A 25,301-nucleotide genomic window follows, 5' to 3' on the forward strand; every position below is an offset into this window, starting at 1 on the left:
GCCCGTGAAAAAAAATTGGGCATGTTTGCCGGATGCGAAGCGGAGACGTGCGACCGAGGGTCCCCTCCGGCCATACAGAAACCACCCTGTTCTACAGCAAGTACCTGAGCGGTTTCACGGAATGCAGCCAACTTTTGCCAGCGCGTGTGGGGCCCAACCCGGGCACCCCACGGCCAAAATGAACGAAATCCGAAAACGAACGCAAGTTGCGTCACGTCTGGGCAGTATTTTAGGGGTTTTCGGCCCGGAAAATCGTAGAAAATCCATACGGACTCGAAACGCGACAAATTTTTGCGTGCGTGCCCTGCATGGTCACTGTGGCCCGTGAAAAAAAATTGGGCACAAAACATGTTTGTTTTTCGTGCAAAGTTTATAAAAAATACACTAAATGACAAAATTATACAAATAAATAATTACATATTCAATATTGTAGACTGGCCGTCGCCCACTTAATAATCGATGCGGGCCCGAAGCAGCAAAATATCTGCACGAGCTGTCGCTATCTGAGGGAATATTCCCGACAAACACACACGTCGCCCAATCACGTCGCCCAATCACGTCGCGCATGCCCTTTTTGCGTCGTATGTGCCGACGACGCGCCCGATCTGATCCCTGTCGCCCGCCGCCGCCCACACTGTCGTTCCCCGCCCGATGGTGTCGCGCCGCCGTCAGCCCGCACTAGTCGACGTCACCACCCGCCGTCAGTGCCGGTCGTCAACGCCCGCCGTCAACGCCCGTCGTCACCCAACAATAGTCGACGTCACCACCCTCCGTCAGCACCGATCGTCAACAGCCAACGTCAACACCCTCGAACAGGTATATATTTTAAAAATTTCAACATTATATAACACATTAGCTGCATGCAACGTCACATAGATATTTTTATATGCAGTATGGAGATCGATGGTGTGATTGCATGTTCTGTAGAAAAATGGGTTACTCTTGTTAATAAGTTAACATCAAGTCAGCGATTTATGTTTTATGAAACGGAGATGGAGGGCATGTTACGAATACCTTCGGTCAAGATGCGTGATAATTTTCTTGCGCTTATGATTCAAGGTTACAATCTTAGTAGTAAAAAATTCATGGTGCAAGAGGCAGTCGGAAAAAAGGGTTGAGTTCACTGAGGCCTGATGATGTGTTTGCTATATTTGGTTTAAAGAATGAAGGAGTTGATGTTTCTAGTTTTTTGAGTATGGACCAAGGCAAAGCAATAAAAAAAATTCCAGCTAGTTTTGTTAACAAGAAGAATGGTAAAATATTGATTGATGATCTTATTGACAAGATTGGGAGAAATAAAAATGCGGACAATGAATTTGTTCGGATGGTGTTTCTCGTCCTGTGGGGGACTATAATTGCACCAGTGTCTGATGAGTACATTTCGAAGAATTATTATGCACTAGTGCAAGATGTCAGGCAGATAAAAAAGTTCAACTGGAACGCATTCACTTTGCGGTTTTGTTTGTCGGAGATTGGTACGGTCTTGCAGCCCGGTCGTGTTAGGGAATGGCCACGTGGCAACCTAGCACTTCTGCAGGTATGATTTATTTTTTAAATTGAATAGTTATATTATGTAATAACAGTGTAACACATGCTAAATGGTTGTTTGTTTGTTTTGCAGTATCTATATTGGGAGAAGGTGCAGCCAAGCACCGGTCCATAGTATGATACTTTAGCGTTGTTGAGCCCCTTGATGAGGAATTGGACAGAAGCGGCAGCGGAGAAAAGAGACAAGTATGACTTTCAAAACGGTCGTGGTGTTGGAATGGTAATACGTTAAATATTTATTTTTTCCATTTAAAGTCTGCAATTAATTATTAATTAAATATGATTGTATGATTCTTTATGTTGTATATCGATGACACCATTACTGAAGAGTACCGCTTAAACAAAATTAGAATGGAACAGGCTGAAAAGAACAAGAAATCCAGTACGAGAAAGTCTAAGATTACTAGAAGGAGAACAGGCGTGAGTACATGTGAGGCTTCAGCTACCCAGAACCATATTATGGATCGGATTTTGACTGAGCTGAAGCACATTCATAAGGATATGCTTCGTATGCCAGAGCTATGCACACAGGTACAAGTTTTCTGATTTTGTCGTTCACAATGGTTTTCGATGTGTCACATAACTAACTACAACTAATTTTTTATCACAGAGGGTCATAGAGAAATTGAACAAAAGCGCTGTATTTTACAAAGCCGGTGATAGTGAAAAAGAAGAAGAGAATGAGTATGGTGAAAATAGTGAAAGTAGAAACTATGGTGGAAAACCTCGCAAGGAATTTGTATATAATCCTGACGTGGACAATTTCAAAACACCGGGAAAAAAGAATGTGCAAGAGGATGATGAAGATGATATTAATGATTCTGAAGAGAAGACACCTTATTATTGCACACCTGAATATTTTGATAGTTTCAAGGGTGATGAAGAAGATCCTATCGAAGTTCCTGAGGTATCTGATGAGAAATCCATTACATCTTTAGGAACAGATGAAATCGCATCACGTGGATCGGTAGATTGAATTGGAGAAGATGAGGTACAGGAGAAGGGTGTAGGGAAACGGATGCGGAGACGATCAAACCTTATAAAGTCTCCTTATATTCCAGTTATACCTACAAAGCGTTCAGCAAAAGCAAGTGAGTTTTATCATATTATTTTCGAGCTGAACTTACTACTTAGCATTGAATTATTAACATATTATCGTCATGTATTGCAGAACTATTCGAGAAAGAAGTCTTTGAAGAAGAATACAATGTGATTAAAGCTAGTGTTAAGTTTGTTCGTGCTTATCAGCGGTCAGCAAAACATAGAAAGAAGGAAATATTCAATGATGGCATGCGCGAAGGACTGAGTGCAGAGATGGCTTGTAAGATTCTTGACCATCAATGGCTAACCGGTGATGTAAGTTATTGTTCTGTTTTCTATTAGCATTCAATGCAAATTAGAATTGTTATACATCATTTAAATTATTTTCAGGTTATCAATGCTTATTCGTCGTATCTGTTGGGAGTTGTTGGTGAAGATCGTCATATAATGCCGATCTGGCTGGTCAATTGGTTACTTGAATTTAGACCGGACACCCAGGGAGGAAAAAATGACAACGAAGTTGTGGCGAAGAAGAATGGACCCTTGAATAGATGCACCGATGAGTATTTTAAAAAAGATAAGGTAAGTTCAACTGCCTTAAAGTATGCATATATGGGATATAAATAATAAGATAGTATGTGTTGATTGCATCATATTTTCGTTGTGATGCAGCTTTATATTCCTCTTAATAAGGGAAATACCCACTGGGTTTCGGTTGTCATGCATCGCCCGAAGGAAGAGTTCCAGGTTCTTGATTCTTTGATGGGACCCGAACTTGACAGTGAAATTACAGAAAAAGTTGAGGAGCTGGTACGGCATAAATTTACATGAGCATATTGAAATTATCATTTAGTAACTGAACTATGTAAATTCTTTTCGTGCTATCATGTATATGAACAGAAAAATCAACTTGGATATGACATACGTGATGCGAATGCGAGCGGTGCTGTGAATTTTCCGGATGTGTCTACCTGGCCTATCAAAACGTATAACATCCCACAACAAGAAGACGGGTGAGTAAATACTTTCATATTGTTTCAATATCTTACCTCAAATGTGAACTTATGAACCGTTGTTTGTACGGACCAGCAATTCATGTGGAATATTTGTTCTTCGATGCTTTCAATATTGGAACGGTGAAAAATGGACAAGCCATTTTTCTCAGGTCTGGTTTTATTTCAAATGCTTATATTCAATTAAATTCATTATGTAATACTATTTGAATTGTACTAATATGAAGTTCTAACAAGGGTCAATTGATAAATTGAGGGACTTAATGATTGCGCAGCTTATTTTTTCGGAGAGAAATACGCTCAACAATGTGAAGGACAAAGTTACCCAGCTTGCAAATAAGAAATAAATGTGGCAAAAAATTTGTACAAGAAAATTTTGTAGGCTCAAATAATGTTTACATTTATTTTGACTTTCATGTCTTGTGATGAATAAGACACTACTATTTTGAATATTTATGTCGAGAATGACATTTGGATTATTATGTTGTCTTCATGCCGTTGTCTTTACATTTGAAATCTTCATATTTATAGTTGTGCAGTCGTCAAATTGTATTCCTGTACTGCTGAATGTTAAAAAAATGTACATGTATTTATTATGCACTTTAAAGCACTGTCGCCGTCGCTTATTATAACACTGATGTTCTTAATTTCCTTTTCTACAGAAAAATTGCTGACAAGTGCGCCGGCCAGTCTAATGTCAGACAGGACCGACGACACTGTTCAACAGGGCAGCGTCAAACGACGGGTAGCATAACTAATCAAAGACGGTCCACTGCAAGTGCGCCGCCGGGTATATAAGCTGGTCGTCACGCGCTCCGTCGGGCGAGGTGGGACTAAAACTTAGCTATCGCAGCTGTCGTGCCTGCAGCGACGCGCGTGACCGCGTGGGCCGGCCCAATATCATTGTTTCCGCCCACGGCACGACGACAGCCCAAGTAGCACTCGGCGCAACGACGGCCCAAGTTCCACGCGGGGCGACTTGGAATGTTTAGTCCCACCTCGGCCGACGGAGCGCGCGACGACCGGCTTATATACCCAGCGGCACATAGGCTATCGAACTCCTTTGATTGCCTCGTACTGCTGCCGCCGTCCGACTCTGCCCTGTGGGACAGTGCCGCCGGCCGACGCTGCCACTGTGGGACAGTGCCGCCGGTGCACTTATCGTGTGTTTTTTTTAAATGACGGCGTTCTAAGCGACGGCGACCGTACAATGCAGAAAATATACAGTAAACAGCGACGGCAGTACTATGCAAAAATGAGCACGTCAAAATAAACAACAGCAACTTGCACAAAATTAACAGTAAAAATAAACACATCAAAATAAACAAAGTAAAACTCCTTCTTGCATTACATAGTTTGTCATCAAAACAAAATAGTCTGACATCAACGAAGTAAAATAAGTTCATATAACATATTATAACAATTATTAAAGATCAAATGTATAGAACATTAAAAAACTGTCTTCAATGAAAGGGTGGAACGATCTTCCATAGCCATCCATAATAAAACTGTCTTCAATCAAAGGGTGAACCAATCTTCCATACTCCACATGTTAAGCAAAGTTCCTACATAACAATAAGATATGTGTTAATTCACAATGAACAAATAAATTCGGTTTGAACAATAAGATATACAATAACATAAGAAAATCATACTTAGAATTTTGAGGGCACGTGGACTTATAATGACCCGCAACACCGCACTGTCCACATTGACGTTTGCTTTTCTCATCAAAAGCTTTTGGTCGCCCATTTTTAGTGACATCAGGACCATCCTTACCGCGGCCTTTAACATTCTGTTTTGGTGCGCCTTTGGTCTTAACTTTTGCGGGATCACGAACAAGACCATGATCTTGATTAGGCTCGAATGCATCGTCGTTCACAAACTGTACCTCCGCACCAGGCTCATCCTCCTCGGTGTAATCATTATCTATTATGTCCCTCAGAGCCGCCCTCAACTTGTCGAATGAAAATGGTTTATGGCATGCTTTATGAGTTGCTTCAGCAGATAAGATAGTCAACTCGCTGTACCTAGCTCTGTCCCCTGCACCTGCCCATCCCCACACAAACAGATCGCTAGCGCGCTTCACGGGAAGTCCACCCCTTGCAACTTGGCTCAACCTCCGCAGTACTAAACACTTAGGTATCTCACGTAAGCGTAGCTGAATCAGAACGTGAAGAATATGTTTGCAAGGAAGTCCTTTGCGATACATGCTTCTGCAATTGCACTTCACAGTTTCTTCTAACTTACCTGGGGTGTACGCCACAGTGAATCTGATATCTCTATTTTCCTTCCATGTCAGTATGAATCCGTGAGTGTCTGCTCCTCTCAGTCTCTCAAGGACCTCTAGCTCCCATGCCTTCTTCATATCTTCCTGCAAGATATAAAAGTTTGCCGCAGTGAACTCACGGGCAGCTGATTTCTCAATATCTTTACACTCATCCAATACTGGTACTGGAACTGTCTATGAGTTTGTGTAATCGTCATGCGCCTCATTCTCACGGAGACGAACTATGCAGTTCTCATAGTGCACAATCATATCAACAATAGTCATACCGGAGTCTAGATGCAAGTGAAGGCATGAATTCAGACTCTCACTTCGCTGGTTACTTCGCATACCTAAGAAAAATCCACCTGACAGATATGATGCAGCCAAAGCCTTTTCTTCTTGTACATCATACGTAACCATGTCTTTGTTTTCTCCGAGTGCCATTTGGCGGTAAACGCTGCCCATCTCTCCTCAAATACCTTTTTTGAAGTGGCATAATAAAGTAGAGACCTGAACTCCTTTAGAGACTTATGATGAAGGTGTTTCTGCATGTTCTTCTCAATATGCCACGAGCAAAGACAATGCCAAACCTCCGAAAGTACCTGTCTTATGGCCTTAATCATAGCTGCATCTCCATCAGTAATTACTGACCTGGGCCTCTTCTGACAGTGAGCCCTCAAAAACGTCTGAAGCAGCCAGACATATGTATCTTCCATCTTGTCAGACACAAGAACACAACCGAATACCGTGGTGCAACGGTGGTTGTTCAAACCAAAAAAAGGTATAAATGGCATGCCATACCTATTCATCCTGTATGTGCTGTCGAAGACTGTCACATCACCGTAGTGAACATAGTCTCGACGTGATTGAGAATCACACCAGAATATGTTTTTCAGCCTTCCTTCATCATCGACGGTGTGCTCAAAGAAGAAATCTGAATCTCTCTCTTTTCTGGTCATCATGATCCCAATGGCAGTGTCTGCATCACCTTGTGCAAACAACTTCATTTTTTCTCTATAACACATGTTATAAAGCTTCTTCCTCCCAAAACTAGCCTTTGCATATGACCCGTACCTACTGACGAGTAGATCATAAATCATATGTTTCCTAATTCCAGCACCTGCCATGGTTAAGATCTCAGCCTTTTGATATTCTTTTATCTGATTGTGAGACCGAAGAAACGTGACTTCATCCGGTCTAGCTAGAACGTGACTGTGATCATCATTGAAACTGTTGACATACCAAACATCACGCTCTTTATCAAGTTTCAAAGTTATATGCGCATCACAGAAGCAACGAGTCTCCCCTCTCAGCCTGCGGGTCCTGCCTTCCATTGTACAAAGTTTTCCTGTCGTGTCCCAGCTCTCGCACACACATACTTTCTCAAGTGCTTAGTTGCCTCAGGACCTTTCGAATATTTCAGTGAGTCCTTTCTTACGCTGAAACCACGCTTGTAAGCATACTGATTATAGAAATTGTAAACCTCTCCTAGTGACTTGAACGTCTTCCTCATGACCTTCCAATGGATGTCCAATGATTCTTGCTGATATTCGTCAAATCCGATGTCAAAATTAAACAGATCATCACCAACATGCTCATCATTCCCGCTTGTACCATCTACAATTCCCTGTAAATTAATGCATTAAACCATTTATGTCAGTCAGTTATAATTTTAATATGTACTGTAGTGATGTAAGTTTCAAAACTTACTTTGCTGGAGTTGTCATCGTGAGATGCATCAACGTGCAATTTGTCACTTTCATCGTCCACAATATTCCTCACAAAGTCCCCGTCCTTGTCCATCTGCGCGCATTGCAAAAAAAACATGTAAGTGCTCATATGGTTATTATGTCATTTCTTCTCTGTTTTATTAATAACATACCCGGAGTGCACTCTCAGCAAATGAATCATCTATATCCATATCATCATCATCGCCATGTCGCTGCATCATGCAAAAAATATTAAATTTTCCGTGCGGTCTATCATATTTACCCCCTCATATTTATTGTTTTATCAACATTGATCACACTTACATTGCCATTATAAAATTCATCCAAACTCATGTACTTCTCCTCACCAGGTTCATCCATATTCCGTGATGAGGTTTCGTTGTCCTCGCCATAATCATCGCCATCATAATCTCCCTCCTCCTCTAACTATATATAGTTAAAAAATTGTACGATGAATCAAACACCGTGTAACATCATCCCTAAAACAACTATCTTATCAAGCACAACAATGTCTCAAACCAACCTCTTGCACGACGGCGAGGATTTCAGCCGGATCCATTTCCTCCGATGACGAACGTGATAACGGCGTGACGTTGCTGGCCGGCGGAGGCAGGTGTCGACGGCGTGAGGACGATGGCTGGTCGTAGCAGGCGTAGTGCGCGGATGGAGGCGGCGACGTAGATCGCGGGTGGGCGGCCATCTGGGCGACGTGAATGGAATGCGGCGGCGGGCACGAGCGCCGGCAGCTGTTAAGGCGCCGGGGCATGCACGGCGGCCTGTTTGGGCCACGACTTGGGCGATGCCGACTTCGTGGAGATGGGGGCCAACATGAAGACAGCGTGGATGCGTTAGGGTTCAGGGTTTCGATGGCAGGCGTCGGCGGCTACCGTGTCTTTTTTTCCTCCAACAACTGTCGACGCCAATGTCGAGACGTGAGGGCGTACGGCGACGGGTGCGGGTACGCGGGCGGGCGTACGTACAGCAACGGGTGCGGCATACGCGGGCGGGCGTATGACGTCACGCGCGACGTATGGCGTCGTGTGGGTATTCCTATACCTAATGTGAAATTACCATACTACCCACTATACGTTTTAGGGGGGGGGTTGTACCGAAGCACTCCCTTATATATATATATCAGCTCAGCGGGGACGTGAAGCTCTAGTACATTGCTTATTAATCGTGGTATGTGTTGTCCCAACTCGTCCTACGAATTTCTCTCAAAAAAAAACTCGTCCTACCAATCGAATCTTAAATGATTGATTGGTGGGTACGTAAAGGGGGCGCCGTCCTCGTCAAAGCGAGTACTACTGAAATTGAATTGAATTCGGCTAGCTAGCTAGCTGGGGCTGGGCATGCGGGGGTTAGTTAGCTACTTAGACTTAGCGGGAGATCTCGCGCCACGGAGATGCTAGGATAGGATGAAGTAACACTTTTGGAACTTCTCCCAAATTTGTTTCTAGTGAGCAGACATTTTTGTCGGGCTACAAGCAGGTGAAGACAGACAGTGGCGCAACACTAATTTCCCCGACCTATTCGTCAAACTCCAGGCGTCCGCGATACGTATCCGTCACTTTAGGTGGTTGGGATAAGGGTCTTTATCTAGATGCTCTGGACGGTCCGCAATAAACTTGTGATTCAGCATACACCTTTTCACGGCTGACGCGGTTTTCAAAATGTGTGGCTACTTATAGCTTTAGCGGTCGCTGAGCCACTCGCAGGACCCGGACGCCATCGACTTCGACATCTCCGTCGCAGATCTTCATGCGTTGGCCTTCTGGTTGGCTCCTGCGCTTCCCCCATCACCCCCGGAGCCGGATTAGTTTGTTCGTAGGGGGTGACAACGGCAGTGATGGTGCCTGTTGGGCACTTGGTCTTGGTCACCCGCCCTCCTCCCTTCCTTTTTCTCTTTAGGGCTTGTTGAGTTGTGTCTTTAGCAGAATCCTCTTTAAACCTTGGTGTGCCCAATGTGGTTTGAACTTTAAGCGAGTACTGAAATTGAATTGAATTCGCCAATTCGGCTAGCTAGCTGGGGCTGGGCATGCGGGGGTTAGTTAGCTAGTTAGACTTAGCGGGAGAACTCGCGCCACGGAGATGCTAGGAGAGGATGAAGTAACACTTTTGGAACTCCTCCCAAATTTGTTTCTAGTGAGCAGCCATTTTTGTCGGGCTACAAGCAGGTGAAGACGGACAGTGGTGCAACACCAATTTTCCCTACATATTCGTCAAACACCAGGCGTCCGCGATGCGTATCCGTCACTTTAGGTGGCTGGGATAAGGGTCTTTATCTAGACGCTCTGGATGGTCCGCAATAAACTTGTGATTCGGCGTATGCCTTTTCACGGCTGACGCGGTTTTCAAAATGTGTGGCTACTTGTAGCTTTAGCGGTCGCTTAGCCACTAGTAGGACCCGGACGCCATCGACATCTCCATCGCAGATCTTCGTGTGTTGGCCTTCCGGTTGGCTCCTGCGCTTCCCCACCACCCCAGAGCCGGATTAGTTTGTTCGTAGGCAGTGACGATGGCAATGAAGGGGCCTGATGGGCACTTGGTCTCGGTCACCCGCCTTCCCCCTTTTCTTTTTCTCTTTAGGGCTTGTTGAGTTGTGTCTTTAGCATAATCCTCTTTAAACCTTGGTGTGCCCAATGTGGTTTGGACTTTAAGCGAGTATTGAAATTGAGTTGAATTCGCCAATTCGGCTAGCTAGCTGGGGCTTGGCATGTGGGGGTTAGTTAGCTAGTACTTAGGCCCCGTTCTGAACGTCTCCAGCTCCGAGCTTCATCCCCTTCGCTTAGGAGCAGGCCCGAACGGCGCAGCTTCGAGAAGCTGGCTTCGTGGAGCAGAGCATCCTCATAGTGCAAAAATTAGAAGCTGGATGAGCCTAGCTCCCAAAAATCGAAAGAGAAGAAGTTGGTCAATATTACCTCATATGCCACCGCCAAGTGAGCTCCAGATAGCATACCGGTTCGTTTTCTCTCGCTACACTCCCACACAAAGCGTTTTCTCTCGCTACAGCCACCAAGTCGCTGTTGAACGCTGGCTGGGCTCCCGTGAGAAGCCAGCTCGCTGGGCTCCCGCGATCCGAACGTGCCCTTAAACTTAGCGGGAGAACTCACGCCACGGAGATTCTAGGACAGGATGAAGTCATAGTTTTGGAAGTTTTCCCAAATTTGTTTGTTTCTTGGCAAGCAGACATTTTTTGTAAACTACAATAAGCAATAATGGGCATCGTACGTACGTTTAATAATCATTTAAAGAAATGAGGCTGATGGGAGCAAAAGCCAAAACGGAACCTTCTACCGACTGTCCTCTACTACTAGTGCTTTGTTTTCTTCCGGAATTTTCTTCCGAGGACCAAGGCCAGCCAGCCCGCGTAAATAGAACAAATTCTTCATGATTTCTAGAGTTCCAGGATTACTTCACTGATATTGATTATAGGGGACGAATATCTCCTCGTTGCCTCATGAGAAAATGGATAGACTATTTCCCTCATGCGAAGTGTAAGAGGTAGCTAGTGCAATAAAACGAGGGAATCTAAAAGGAAATGCTTTGCTCTCGACAGAAACAAAATGCTTTGCTTTCAGCAGAAATGGCTTTTATGACGCCACTACGTGAACATGAAACGGATTGATGGCACTGGGTAGCACCCGTTTTTCTGATGGTGATGCTGGATGGAATGCCGGTGACACTATTTGACCATTTGAGTGGAGGTAGGGATGGTACCCAGTACGGGTGGAGCCACCCCATACCTGCCAAAAGGTATAATTTTTTTTCATACCCGTTACCCAATAGGGTATACGGATATCCGCGGGTAAAATTACCCATGTTTGCAAAGTATCAATTTAAACAACTCATGATCATAATTAAACAACAACATATAATCATGTAAAGTCATTTGTTCGGTGTTAAATCGTCCTACGCAAAATATCACTGCCAAGTTTGGCAACACTTTCTTTCTATGTAAAACTCTTTCTTCCATCTTCACCTAATACCTCAGATATTAAACTCCCTCTTGCGCTCCTCCTCCAGCGTGACACGGGCGGTGGCGCCAGCTCTCTTGCGGATTAGGGTGATAAAATTGACAACCTAGATATACGCGCAGGACTTATAAACTAAAACGGAGGGAGTATTAACCAATTGATCATTAACAACCTGCCAACAATCCAAGGCATGCTAGATGGGTCATATTGAGATCTGGGAGCAGACAATTAATGAGAGGGACACGACATCAAAAGCACTGTGCTCACACTGTTACACCAACAGCAACATAGACATGAAAGCACTGTCCTCGCACAACAGCGACACATACATTCAAGGCATTTGTCAAAAAAAACAACACTTTAACTAAGCCGCAGCAATGAGAAATTCTTTTTGAAAGATCCGGGGTCACCAGATTCACTAATTTAGAAGAAAGCAACAGAAAATACAAGGGTGATCAAGTGATCATGGTTGCCAGATGCTGGGAGATGTAGCTTCCCAAACTAAAAAGAACTAAGGTATTATCTCGCTACATCTTCCCCGAACGGGGGCTCAAGACATCTTGCTCCGGCAAGCCGCCAGAGCTCTAGCGCGCTCCTGATGGCTCATAGCACATCCTCCATCAGAGGAGTTTTTCCCCTGAAGACACATGCATTCCTCTCTTTCCACAGCTCCCAGGTGATCAACAGCAACATTGTCTTGAAGCCCTTCCCGCAGCTCTGGGGCGTCATGGCGACGATCCGTTCCCAGTGTTTAAGTGAGTTGTGATTTGGATGTCGCTCCTCTTTCAGTGCTGCACAGCCAAATCTGGAGGACGTTGTCTGCCAGACTGATCGAGCGAAAGGGCAGTCCCAGAAAAGGTGCGTTGAACTCTCCAAGTTTCTGTTGCAACAGATGCAGAAATAACCGTTAGGCCAACCTCGACGTTGCAAGCAGTCGTTGCACCATAATCTATCCTTGAGGAGAAGCCAAGCGAAGATTTTCACTGTGCCTGGCGCCCAAGCCTTCCAGCATGCTACTTTGATCCCCGAGGAAGGGGCATCACTTATTTGGAGATTGTACGCAGTCCTGGCCGAGTAGGAGCCGCCGTCCGCTCCGGCGACCCAGCTGATCTTGTCCTCCTCGGAGGAGAGCACGACGCCCGCCCTCTGAATCTTCCTCCACATTTGCAGGAACTCCAGGGCAATCTCCGCAGTGTTTCCGTGTCGGAGATCTCGCACCCATTTGTCCTCTGTCAATGCATCGGCTACCATCCTGTTTTTCCTTTTTGAGTGGCGGAACAGAGCCGGGGACTCATGGTGCAGCGTGGAAACTCCGATCCAGTTGCTGGTCCAGAAGGGCGCCAGTTTTCCGTTGCCCAACTGCACCGAGGTTGTAGATGAAAACAGCTCGCGATCTTCAGAGTCACATGAGGGTGGGAAGCTCATCCGTGGTCTCCGCGGCTACTGCCAAGCAAGCCACAGCCAGCGCAACCTGAGAGCTGTACTGAATTGACGGAGATCGAGCAACCCAAGCCCCCCTTATCTAGCGGGAGGCAAACATCTCCCCACGCTACCTTGCACTTGGCGCCAGTTAAGTTCTCCTCTTGAGCCCATAGGAATTGCCTCCGAGCCTTGTCCACCTCTTTCAGGATTTTTTCGGCACTTTTAGGACTGTCATAGCAAAAACCGGCAAGGCTGTCAGGACTGCACACACCAGGACGCGCCGACCGGCAATGTTCATGAGTTTTCCTTTCCATCCAGCCAGCCTAGCGCGGATCCGGTCGATGATGAACTGAAAGTGCACCAGTTTCAGTTTTCTTGGAGAGATTGGGAGCCCCAGATAGGTGGTTGGGAAGTTGGACTGCTGCCCTCTAAAGTTTTCCAGAACTTCCGAGAACTAAACATCACCACAGTTTATTGGGATGACTGAAGATTTCTCTTGGTTCAGTTTCAGTCCCGTAGCCTCCCCGAATCCGCGCAGCAGGTATAGCAGCGTGTCCACTTCCTCCTTCACAGGGTTTGCGAAAATAACAGCATCGTCAGCGTACAAACTAATCCTCATGCTGATGCCACGGCCCGGCAGATTTGCTATCATTTCCTCCTCTGCAGCAGCCTCTAGGAGTCGGTGCAATGGGTCTATTGCCAAGATGAAGAGCAGGGGAGCGAGCGGGTCGCCCTGCCTGAATCCACAGCCTTGGAAAATGGTTGGGCCTTGCGTTCCATTTAGCATGCAGGAAGATGAGGCGGAGGAGAGGAGTAAGGCGATCCAATTTCTCCATCTGGGCGGGAAGCCCATCTTTTGGATGAGCTCGAGCAGATACTCCCAGGACACAGAGTCAAAGGCTTTCGCTATATCTAACTTGAAGAACAACGCCTTCTTGTTTGTTCTGTGCAACATCTTAACACAGCTTTGGATGTATTGATAGCTGTCATGTATGCATTTGCCTTTCTGGAAGGCGGTCTGCGCCGGTGAAATGAGTGCAGCAATAACCCCCGCAAGCCTTGCAGAAAGAACTATTGAAATGAGCTTTGCAACTGAGTGAATCAGGCTAATCGGCCGGTAGTGATTGACCTCAGAGGCACCATTCTTCTTTGGGAGTAGCGTGATCACAGCAGTGTTTATTTCTGCAAAGTTTTCCCTGCCAGCTGATGGAACTTGTGAAAAACAGCCATGACATCTTCCTGAATGATGTGCCAACACGAGCGATAAAATTGTCCCGTGAATCCGTTAGGCCCGGGTGCTTTATCTGTCGGGGAGGAGATGATAGCAGCCCAAACCTCGGCCATGGAGAACGGTGATTCTAGGCCTTGTGGGTCGATTGTGGGGATGGCCAGCCTCTCCCAATTTAGGGTGGTTTGCCAGTCATCTTGCTTGTCCACAAACTTGGTGAAATGGTCATGAAGGATCCTCTCTTTCCCTGCATCATCGAAGATCTCCGAGCTATCCTCTCTAAGAGAGTGTATGAAATTTTTTCTTCTTCTGGCTCTCATTTTTGCATGTAAAAGCTTGGTGTTTGCGTCTCCTGCGCGCAGCTAGGTAATCCTTGAGGCTTGTTTGCGCCTGGCCCTTTCAATGGCTGCCAATCCTAACACTTTTAGCTTGAGTTGCTTTCTCAGATGAAACTCTGCAGTCGTGAGCCTTCTACTTTCTTGAGCCACATCAAACAGGCGTATCAATTCGTTTGCAATGTGCAGTTGTAGCTTTGCTTTTCCAAAAGTGGCCTTGCTCCAGATCTTCAGATCAACCGCAGTCCGCTCGAGCTTCTTCTTGATTCGAATGAAAGGACAGTCGTGTGGCACCGGCCTTTGCCAGGCATGAAGGACTGTTTCCATGAAGTGTGGAAACTTAGGCCAGAAATTTTCAAACCTGAACCTGGCTTTTCGCGTTGGCGTGTCCACTGCGGCGAGCACCAGAGGGAAGTGGTCGGAGAACAATGTTGAGGCAGCAACCAACAGATGATCAGGGTGCAAATCTTCCCAGCCCCCGTTGCAGAACACTTTATCGATGCTACAGAGAGTGGGGTTTTCCCTTTCATTACTCCATGTGAAACGCTGATTTTTCCACTTGATCTCCTTGAGTCCAGCTTGATCAATGGCTCTGCGGAATTTTCCCATCATTCTCCTGTTTATGTTTGGGTTTCTCTTGTCTCTAGCTTGATAGATCATATTGAAGTCCCCGTTGATCATCCATGGTTCATCAGAAGGAGGTGCAGCAGCAGCTATCTCCGCAAGAAAGTTCTCTTTCTGCGCATCTTCTGTCGGGCCGTAGACCGTGGTCATCCAAAAAGGCTGCCCCGAGCTCAGCTCCCGTACTTTCGCCGTGATGGAAAATCCACCCAAAAAGTGAGAAACTACGTCGACTACATCTTTATCCCAGAAGATCGCCGCTCCACCTCTGGTCCTGATCGTAGGCAGCACTACACATCCCTGTAATCTACTGTCGGCTATCTCACGAGCTACCGCCGTCGTCTATGAATCGATTTTTGTTTCCTGTAGGCATAGCACCGCTACTCTATGAGAAGAAGCGACGTCGCTGACAACCGTGTGCTTCGCCGGGCAGTTTAAACCTCTGACGTTCCAGGACATGAAAACTAAATTGCCGTCACACATCGAAGAAACTAAATCTGCTCCGCCAACTGAAGATTTTACTAATACAGAACGGGGACACCTTACAGCAGCACCGGGGGCGACGACGGCCACCAACATCCCCAAGACCCCGTCATCGATGATCAAACCACAACACCGAAGAACTACACATGAAGACTAGACCTAACTCAAGCTGGTTTAGGACCAGCCGCTGACGGAGAGTAGCTACTACTACAACTACTGACATAATCAGACTTACGTGAGCTCCTCAACCTCAGCGATCCCCCGCCATGCCCGCGGCGATCTTGAGAGCTTCCTGGTCAAGGCCGGTTAGCTTGGCGATTGCAGCAATGTCACCATCGGAGAGGGGCTCCTGGAAACGCTTCATGATCTGCGTGGCCGCTTTCGAAGACATCTTGTCCTTGGGGCCGAGCTCACCTAGCTCCTGGACTAGCCGCAGAACCGCCCTCTGCGCCACCGGGGTGGAGTTGCGAGCTACTGCCAATCGAGCACTACGACGGGAGGGGGCGGAGGTAGCCCTGGACTTGGGCGGGGCGGAGTGGCGTGGACGGGGAGGCTGGCTTGCGAGGATCGGAGGCGGGACCGCAGCAAACAGCTCGGCTGCTTGCGCCTGACTGTCACCGATTTGCATGGAGCCCACCTGCTGGATGACCGCGTCCATCTGGAAGCCCACCGTTGGTGCTGGAGGGGAGGCAATGCAGGGCAGCAGGCACGGCAGCATCTCCGGGCTCTCCAGCTCGGCGGGCTTGGCGGTGGGCGGAGAAGGTGAGCGGCCATCGTCTTCGAAAGCTAGTGGGGTGACGAGCGCGTCCTGAATGGCGTTCTCCATCTCCAGTTGCATGCAGTCCGTGCGCGGGGGCGAAAATAGGGCGCGGCCATTGTCGAAGAAGGAGAAGAACTGGGCCACTGGGTCGACCTCCGTCGCGGGGGGGGAGCAGAGGGGGAGTGGCGGGGTGGCGCACAGACCTGGAGCGCCGAAGGCCCTCCCAGCGGCAGGGCGGCCATGACGGCCAGCCGAGTGGCGGAGACCGGCAGGCGATCTGCTACGGCGACGGTGCGCGTCCGAGATCACGTCCCCGTCGCAGCCCCTGGCGTGGCAGCCGCGACCCAGCAGGCGATCCTTCCAGGAACGGCTAGCACCAGAACCGCCTCCACCGCCGTCCTCCTCGTGGTCGCGGGCGCCCCCACCGAGCACAGGGCTGCAGCCCCCGGCCCCGACGCGCGACGCCCTGTTGCAGGCCCTGCCCTACCCGTCTTTAACATGGGCCACCCAAGTGCCGGGCTCGATGCGCGGGAAAGGGCGGTCGTCATCTTCATCCGAGGAGGGCAGCCCGCTCTGGCCGGAGTGAGACGAGCGCGGCGAGAGCGGTGACCAATCCTCCAGTAGGTCGACATGTAGCAACAGGTCATAGCGCCGGACGCCGGGAGGCGGGGGGATGCGGCGACGTAGATCGCGGGTGGGCGGCCATCTGGGCGATGCGAATGGAATGCGGCGGCGGGCACGCGTGCCGGCAGCGGTAAAGGCGCCGGGGCATGCGCGGCGGCCTGTTTGGGCCGCGACTTGGGAGACGGCGACTTCGTGGAGATGGGGGCCAACGTGGAGACGGCGTGGATGCGTTAGGGTTCAGGGTTTCGACGGCGAGCGTCGGCGGCTACCGTGTCTTTTTTTTCCTCCAACAACTGTCGACGCCAACGTCGAGACGTGAGGGCGTACAGCGATGGGTGCGGGTACGCGGGCGGGCGTACGTACAGCGACGGGTGCGGCATACGCGGGCGGGCGTATGACGTCGCGCGCGACGTACGGCGTCGTGTGGGTATTCCTATACCTAATGTGAAATTACCATACTACCCACTATACATTTTAGGGGGCTCGTCCTACGAATTTCTCTCAAAAAAAACTCATCCTACTAATCGAATCTTAAATGATTGATTGGTGGGTACGTAAAGGGGGCGCCGTCCTCGTCAAAGCGAGTACTACTGAAATTGAATTGAATTCGGCTAGCTAGCTAGCTGGGGCTGGGCATGCGGGGGTTAGTTAGCTACTTAGACTTAGCGGGAGAACTCGCGCCACGGAGATGCTAGGACAGGATGAAGTAACACTTTTGGAACTTCTCCTAAATTTGTTTCTAGTGAGCAGACATTTTTGTCGGGCTACAAGCAGGTGAAGACAGACAGTGGCGCACCACCAATTTCCCCGACCTATTCGTCAAACTCCAGGCGTCCGCGATGCGTATCCGTCACTTTAGGTGGTTGGGATAAGGGTCTTTATCTAGATGCTCTGGACGGTCCACAATAAACTTGTGATTCAGCATACGCCTTTTCACGGCTGACGCGGTTTTCAAAATGTGCGGCTACTTATAGCTTTAGCGGTCACTTAGCCACTCGCAGGACCCGGACGCCATCGACATCCACATCTCCATCGCAGATCTTTGTGCGTTGGCCTTCTGGTTGGCTCCTACGCTTCCCCCATCACCCCCGGAACCGGATTAGTTTGTTCGTAGGGGGTGACAACGGCAGTGATGGTGCCTGTTGGGCACTTGGTCTCGGTCACCCGCCCTCCTCCCTTTCTTTTTCTCTTTAAGGCTTGTTGAGTTGTGTCTTTAGCGGAATCCTCTTTAAACCTTGGTGTGCCCAATGTGGTTTGAACTTTAAGCGAGTACTGAAATTGAATTGAATTCGCCAATTCGGCTAGCTAGCTGGGGCTGGGCATGCGGGGGTTAGTTAGCTACTTAGACTTAGCGGGAGAACTCGCGCCACGGAGATGCTAGGACAGGATGAAGTAACACTTTTGGAACTTCTCCCAAATTTGTTTCTAGTGAGCAGCCATTTTTGTCGGGCTACAAGCAGGTGAAGACGGACAGTGGTGCAACACCAATTTTCCCTACATATTCGTCAAACTCCAGGCGTCCGCGATGCGTATCCGTCACTTTAGGTGGCTGGGATAAGGGTCTTTATCTAGACGCTCTGGATGGTCCGCAATAAACTTGTGATTCAGCGTACGCCTTTTCACGGCTGACGCGGTTTTCAAAATGTGTGGCTACCTGTAGCTTTAGAGGTCGCTTAGCCACTAGCAGGACCCGGACGCCGTCGACATCTCCATCGCAGATCTTCGTGCATTGGCCTTCCGGTTGGCTCCTGCGCTTCCCACACCACCCCCAGAGCCGGATTAGTTTTTTAGTAGGCGGTGACGATGGCAATGACGGGGCCTGTTGGGCACTTGGTCTCGGTCACCCGCCTTCCCCCTTTTCTTTTTCTCTTTAGGGCTTGTTGAGTTGTGTCTTTAGCATAATCCTCTTTAAACCTTGGTGTGCCCAATGTGGTTTGGACTTTAAGCGAGTATTGAAATTGAATTGAATTCGTCAATTCGGCTAGCTAGCTGGGGCTTGGCATGTGGGGGTTAGTTAGCTAGTACTTAGGCCCTGTTCTGAACATCTCCAGCTCCGAGCTTCATCCCCTCCGCTTAGGAGAAGGCCCGAACGGCGCAGCTCCGAGAAGCTGGCTTCGTGGAGCAGAGCATCCTCGTAGTGCAAAAATTAGAAGCTGGACGAGCCTAGCTCCCGAAAATCGAAAGAGAAGAAGTTGGTCAATATTACCTGATATGCCACCGCCAAGTGAGCTCCAGATAGCGTACCGGTTTGTTTTATCTCGCTACACTCCCACACAAAGCATTTTCTCTCGCTACAGCCACCAAGTCGCAGTCGAACGCTGGCTGGGCTCCCGTGAGAAGCCAGCTCGCTGGGCTCCCGCGATCCGAACGTGCCCTTAGACTTAGCGGGAGAACTCACGCCACGGAGATGCTAGGACAGGATGAAGTCATAGTTTTGGAAGTTTTCCCAAATTTGTTTGTTTCTTGGCAAGCAGACATTTTTTGTGAACTACAATAAGCAATAATGGGCATTGTACGTACGTTTAATAATCATTTAAAGAAATTAGGGTGATGGGAGAAAAAGCCAAAATGGAACCTTCTACCGACTGTCCTCTACTACTAGTGCTTTGCTTTCTTCCGGAATTTTCTTCCGAGGACCAAGGCCTGCCAGCCCGCGTAAATAGAACAAATTCTTCATGATTTCTAGAGTTTCGGGATTACTTCACTGATATTGATTATAGGGGACGAATATCTCCTTGTTGCCTCATGAAAAAATGGATAGACTATTTCCCTCATGCGAAGTGTAAGAGGTAGCTAGCGCAATAAAACGAGGGAATCTAAAAGGAAATGCTTTGCTCTCGACAGAAACAAAATGCTTTGCTTTCAGCAGAAATGGCTTTTATGACGCCACTACGTGAACATGAAACGGATTGATGGCACTGGGTAGCACCCGTTTTTCTGATGGTGATGCTGGATGGAATGCCGGTGGCACTATTTGACCATTTGAGTGGAGGTAGGGATGGTACCCAGTATGTGTGGAGCCATCCCATACCTGCCAAAAGGTATAATTTTTTTTCATACCCGTTACCCAACAGGGTATACGGATATCCGCGGGTAAAATTACCCTTGTTTGCAAAGTATCAATTTGAACAACTCATGATCATAATTAAACAACAACATATAATCATGTAAAGTCATTTGTTCGGTGTTAAATCGTCCTACGCCAAATATCACTGCCAAGTTTGGCAACACTTTCTTTCTATGTAAAACACTTTCTTCCATCTTCACCTAATACCTTAGATATTAAACTCCCTCTTGTGCTCCTCCTCCAGCGTGACATGGGCGGTGGCGCCAGCTCTCTTGCGGATTAGGGTGATAAAATTGACAACCTAGATATACGCGCATGACTTATAAACTGAAACGGAGGGAGTATTAACCAATTGATCATTAACAACCTGCTAACAATCCAAGGCATGCTAGATGGGTCATATTGAGATCTGGGAGCAGACAAGTAATGAGAGGGACACGACATCGAAAGCACTGTGCTCACACTGTTACACCAATAGCAACATAGACATGAAAGCACTGTCCTCGCACAACAGCGACATATACATTCAAGGCATTTGTCAAAAAAACAACACTTTAACTAAGCCGCAGCAATGAGAAATTCTTTTTGAAAGATCCGGGGTCACCGGATTCACTAATTTAGAAGAAAGCAACAGAAAATACAAGGGTGATCAAGTGATCATGGTTGCCAGATGCTGGGAGATGTAGCTTCCCAAACTAAAAAGAACTAAGGTATTATCTTGCTACATCTTCCCCGAACGGGGGCTCAAGACATCTTGCTCCGGCAAGCCGCCAGACCTCCAGCGCGCTCCTGGTGGCTCATAGCACATCCTCCGTCAGAGGAGTTTTTCCCCTGAAGACACATGCATTCCTCTCTTTCCACAGCTCCCAGGTGATCAACAGCAACATTGTCTTGAAGCCCTTCCTGCAGCTCTGGGGCGTCATGGCGACGATCCGTTCCCAGTGTTTAAGAGAGCTGTGATTTGGATGTCGCTCCTCTTTCAGTGCTGCACAGCCAAATCTGGAGGACGTTGTCTGCCACACTGATCAAGCGAAAGGGCAGTCCCAGAAAAGGTGTGTTGAACTCTCCAAGTTTCTGTTGCAACAGATGCAGAAATAAACATTAGGCCAACCTCGACGTTGCAAGCAGTTGTTGCACCATAATCTATCCTTGAGGAGAAGCCAAGCGAAGATTTTCATTGTGCCTGGCACCCAAGCCTTCCAGCATGCTACTTTGATCCCCAAGGAAGGGGCATCACTTATTTGGAGATTGTACGCAGTCCTGGCCGAGTAGGAGCCGCCGTCCGCTGCGGCGACCCAGCTGATCTTGTCCTCCTCGGAGGAGAGCACGACGCCCGCCCTCTGAATCTTCCTCCACATTTGCAGGAACTCCAGGGCAATCTCCGCAGTGTTTCCATGTAGGAGATCTTGCACCCATTTGTCCTCTGTCAATGCATCGGCTACCAAAATGTTTTTCCTTCTTGAGTGGCGAACAGAGCCGGGAACTCATGGTGCAGCGTGGAAACTCCGATCCAGTTGCTGGTCTAGAAGGGCGCCAGTTTTCCGTTGCCCAACTGCACCGAGGTTGCAGATGAAAACAGCTCGCGATCTTCAGAGTCACATGGGGGTGGGAAGCTCATCCATGGTCTCCGCGGCTGCTACCAAGCAAGCCACAGCCAGCGCAACCTGAGAGCTGTACTGAATTGACGGAGATTGAGCAACCCAAGCCCCCCTTATCTAGCGGGAGGCAAACATCTCCCCAGGCTACCTTGCACTTGGCGCCAGTTAAGTTCTCCTCTTGAGCCCATAGGAATTGCCTCCGAGCCTTGTACACCTCTTTCAGGATTTTTTCGGCACTTTTAGGACTGTCATAGCAAAAACCGGCAAGGCTGTCAGGACTGCACGCACCAGGACGCGCCGACCGGCAATGTTCATGAGTTTTCCTTTCCATCCAGCCAGCCTAGCACGGATCCGGTCGATGATGAACTGAAAGTGCACCAGTTTCAGTTTTCTTGGATAGATTGGGAGCCCCAGATAGGTGGTTGGGAAGTTGGACTGCTGCCCTCTAAAGTTTTCCAGAACTTCTGATAACTAAACATCACCATAGTTTATTGGGATGACTGAAGATTTCTCTTGGTTCAGTTTCAGTCCCGTAGCCTCCCGGAATCCGCGCAACAGGTATAGCAGCGTGTCCACTTCCTCCTTCACAGGGTTTGCAAAAATAACAGCATCGTCAGCATACAAACTAATCCTCATGCTGATGCCACAGCCCGGCAGATTTGCTATCATTTCCTCCTCTGCAGCAGCCTCTAGGAGTCGGTGCAATGGGTCTATTGCCAAGATGAAGAGCAGGGGAGCGAGCGGGTCGCCCTGCGTGAATCCACAGCCTTGGAAAATGGTTTGGCCTTGCGTTCCATTTAGCATGCAGGAAGATGAGGCGGAGGAGAGGAGTAAGGCGATCCAATTTCTCCATCTGGGCGGGAAGCCCATCTTCTGCATGAGCTCGAGCAGATACTCCCAGGACACAGAGTCAAAGGCTTTCGCTATATCTAACTTGAAGAACAACGCCTTCTTCTTTGTTCTGTGCAACATCTTAACACAGCTTTGGACGTATTGATAGCTGTCATGTATGCATTTGCCTTTCTGGAAGGCGGTCTGCGCCGGTGAAATGAGTGCAGCAATAACCCCCGCAAGCCTTGCAAAAAGAACTTTTGAAATGAGCTTTGCAACTGAGTGAATCAGGCTAATCGGCCGGTAGTGATTGACCTCAGAGGCACCATTCTTCTTTGGGAGCAGCGTGATCACAGCAGTGTTTATTTCTGCAAAGTTTTGCCCTGCCAGCTGATGGAACTTGTGAAAAACAGCCATGACATCTTCCTGAATGATGTGCCAATAGGAGCGATAAAATTGTCCCGTGAATCCGTCAGGCCCAGGTGCTTTATCTGTCTGGGAGGAGATGATAGCAGCCCAAACCTCGGCCATGGAGAACGGTGAGTCTAGGCCTTGCGGGTCGATTGTGGGGATGGCCAGCCTCTCCCAATTTAGGGTGGTTTGCCAGTCATCTTGCTTGTCGGTGAAATGGTCATGAAGGATCCTCTCTTTCCCTGCATGATCGAAGATCTCCGAGCTGTCCTCCCTAAGAGAGTGTATGAAATTTTTTCTTCTTCTGGCTCTCATTTTTGCATGTAAAAGCTTGGTGTTTGCGTCTCCTGCGCGCAGCTAGGTAATCCTTGAGGCTTGTTTGCGCCTGGCCCTTTCAATGGCTGCCAATCCTAACACTTTTAGCTTGAGTTGCTTTCTCAGATGAAACTCTGCAGTCGTGAGACTTCTACTTTCTTGAGCCACATCAAACAGGCGTATCACTTCGTTTGCAATGTGCAGTTGCAGCTTCGCTTTTCCAAAAGTGGCCTTGCTCCAGATCTTTAGATCAGCCGCAGTCCGCTTGAGCTTCTTCTTGATTCGAACGAAAGGACAGTCGTGTGGCACCGGCCTTTGCCAGGCATGAAGGACTGTTTCCGTGAAGTGTGGAAACTTAGGCCAGAAATTTTCAAACCTGAACCTGTCTTTTCGCGTTGGCGTGTCTACTGCGGCGAGCACCAAAGGGCAGTGGTCGGAGAACAATGTTGAGGCAGCAACCAACAGATGATCAGGGTGCAAATCTTCCCAGCCCCTGTTGCAGAACAATTTATCGATGCTACAGAGAGTGGGGTTTTCCCTTTCATTACTCCATGTGAAACGTTGATTTTTCCACTTGATCTCCTTGAGTCCAGCTTGATCAATGGCTCTGCGGAATTTTCCCATCATTCTCCTGTTTATGTTTGGGTTGCTCTTGTCTCTAGCTTGATAGATCATATTGAAGTCCCCGTTGATCATCCATGGTTCATCAGAAGGAGGGGCAGCAGCAGCTATCTCCGCAAGAAAGTTCTCTTTTTGCGCATCTTCTGTCGGGCCGTAGACCGTGGTCATCCAAAAAGGCTGCCCCGAGCTCAGCTCCCGTACTTTCACCGTGATGGAAAATCCACCCAAAAAGTGAGAAACTACGTCGACTACATCTTTATCCTAGAAGATCGCCGCTCCACCTCTGGTCCCGATCGCAGGCAGCACTACACATCCCTGTAATCTACTGTCGCCTATCTCACGAGCTACCGCCGTCGTCCATGAATCGATTTTTGTTTCCTGTAGGCATAGCACCGCTACTCTATGAGAAGAAGTTGCGTCGCTGACAACCGTGTGCTTCGCCGGGCAGTTTAAACCTCTGACGTTCCAGGACATGAAAACTAAATTGCCGTCACACATCGAAGAAACTAAATCTGCTCAGCCAACTGAAGATTTTACTAATACAGAACGAGGACACCTTATAGCAGCACCGGGGGCGACGACGGCCACCAACAGCCCCAAGACCCCGTCATCAACGATCAAACCACAACACCGAAGAACTACACATGAAGACTAGACCTAACTCAAGCTGGTTTAGGACGAGCCGCTGACGGAGAGTAGCTACTACTACAACTACTAACATAATCAGACTTGCGTAAGCTCCTCAACCTCGGCGATCCCCCGCCATGCCCGCGGCGATCTTGAGAGCTTCCTGGTCAAGGCTGGTTAGCTTGGCGATTGCAGCAATGTCACCGTCGGAGAGGGGCTCCTGGAAACGCTTCATGATCTGCGTGGCCGCTTTCGAAGTCATCTTGTCCTTGGGGCCGAGCTCACCTAGCTCCTGGACTAGGCGCAGAACCGCCCTCTGCGCCACCGGGGTGGAGTTGCCAGCTACTGCCTGTCGAGCACTGCGACGGGAGGGGCGGAGGTAGCCCTGGACTTGGGCGGGGCGGAGTGGCGTGGACGGGGAGGCTGGCTAGCGATGATCGGAGGCGGGACCGCAGCAAACAGCTCGGCTGGTTGCGCCTGACTGTCACCGATTTGCATGAAGCCCACCTGCTGGATGACCGCGTCCATCTGGAAGTCCACCGTTGGTACTGCAGGGGAGGCGATGCAGGGCAGCAGGCACGGCAGCATCTCCGGGCTCTCCAGCTCGGCGGGCTTGGCGGTGGGTGGAGAAGGCGAGCGGCCATCTTCTTGGAAAGCCAGCGGGGTGACGAGCGCGTCCTGAATGGCGTTCTCCATCTCCAGTTGCATGCAGTCCGTGCGCGGGGGCGAAGATAGGGCGCGGCCATTGTCGGAGAAGGAGAAGAACTGGGCCACCGGGTC

General features: G+C 48.5%; 1 pseudogene; it reads right to left on the reverse strand.

Annotated features, from left to right (window-relative positions):
- Positions 1-4,172: 4,172 nt before the first annotated feature.
- LOC119300521 lies at positions 4,173-8,301 on the reverse strand (annotated as a pseudogene).
- Between the last annotated feature and the right edge of the window lie 17,000 nt (positions 8,302-25,301).

The sequence above is a fragment of the Triticum dicoccoides genome, chromosome 5A (genome assembly GCF_002162155.2).
Source record: "Triticum dicoccoides isolate Atlit2015 ecotype Zavitan chromosome 5A, WEW_v2.0, whole genome shotgun sequence".
Taxonomy (NCBI): domain Eukaryota; kingdom Viridiplantae; phylum Streptophyta; class Magnoliopsida; order Poales; family Poaceae; genus Triticum; species Triticum dicoccoides.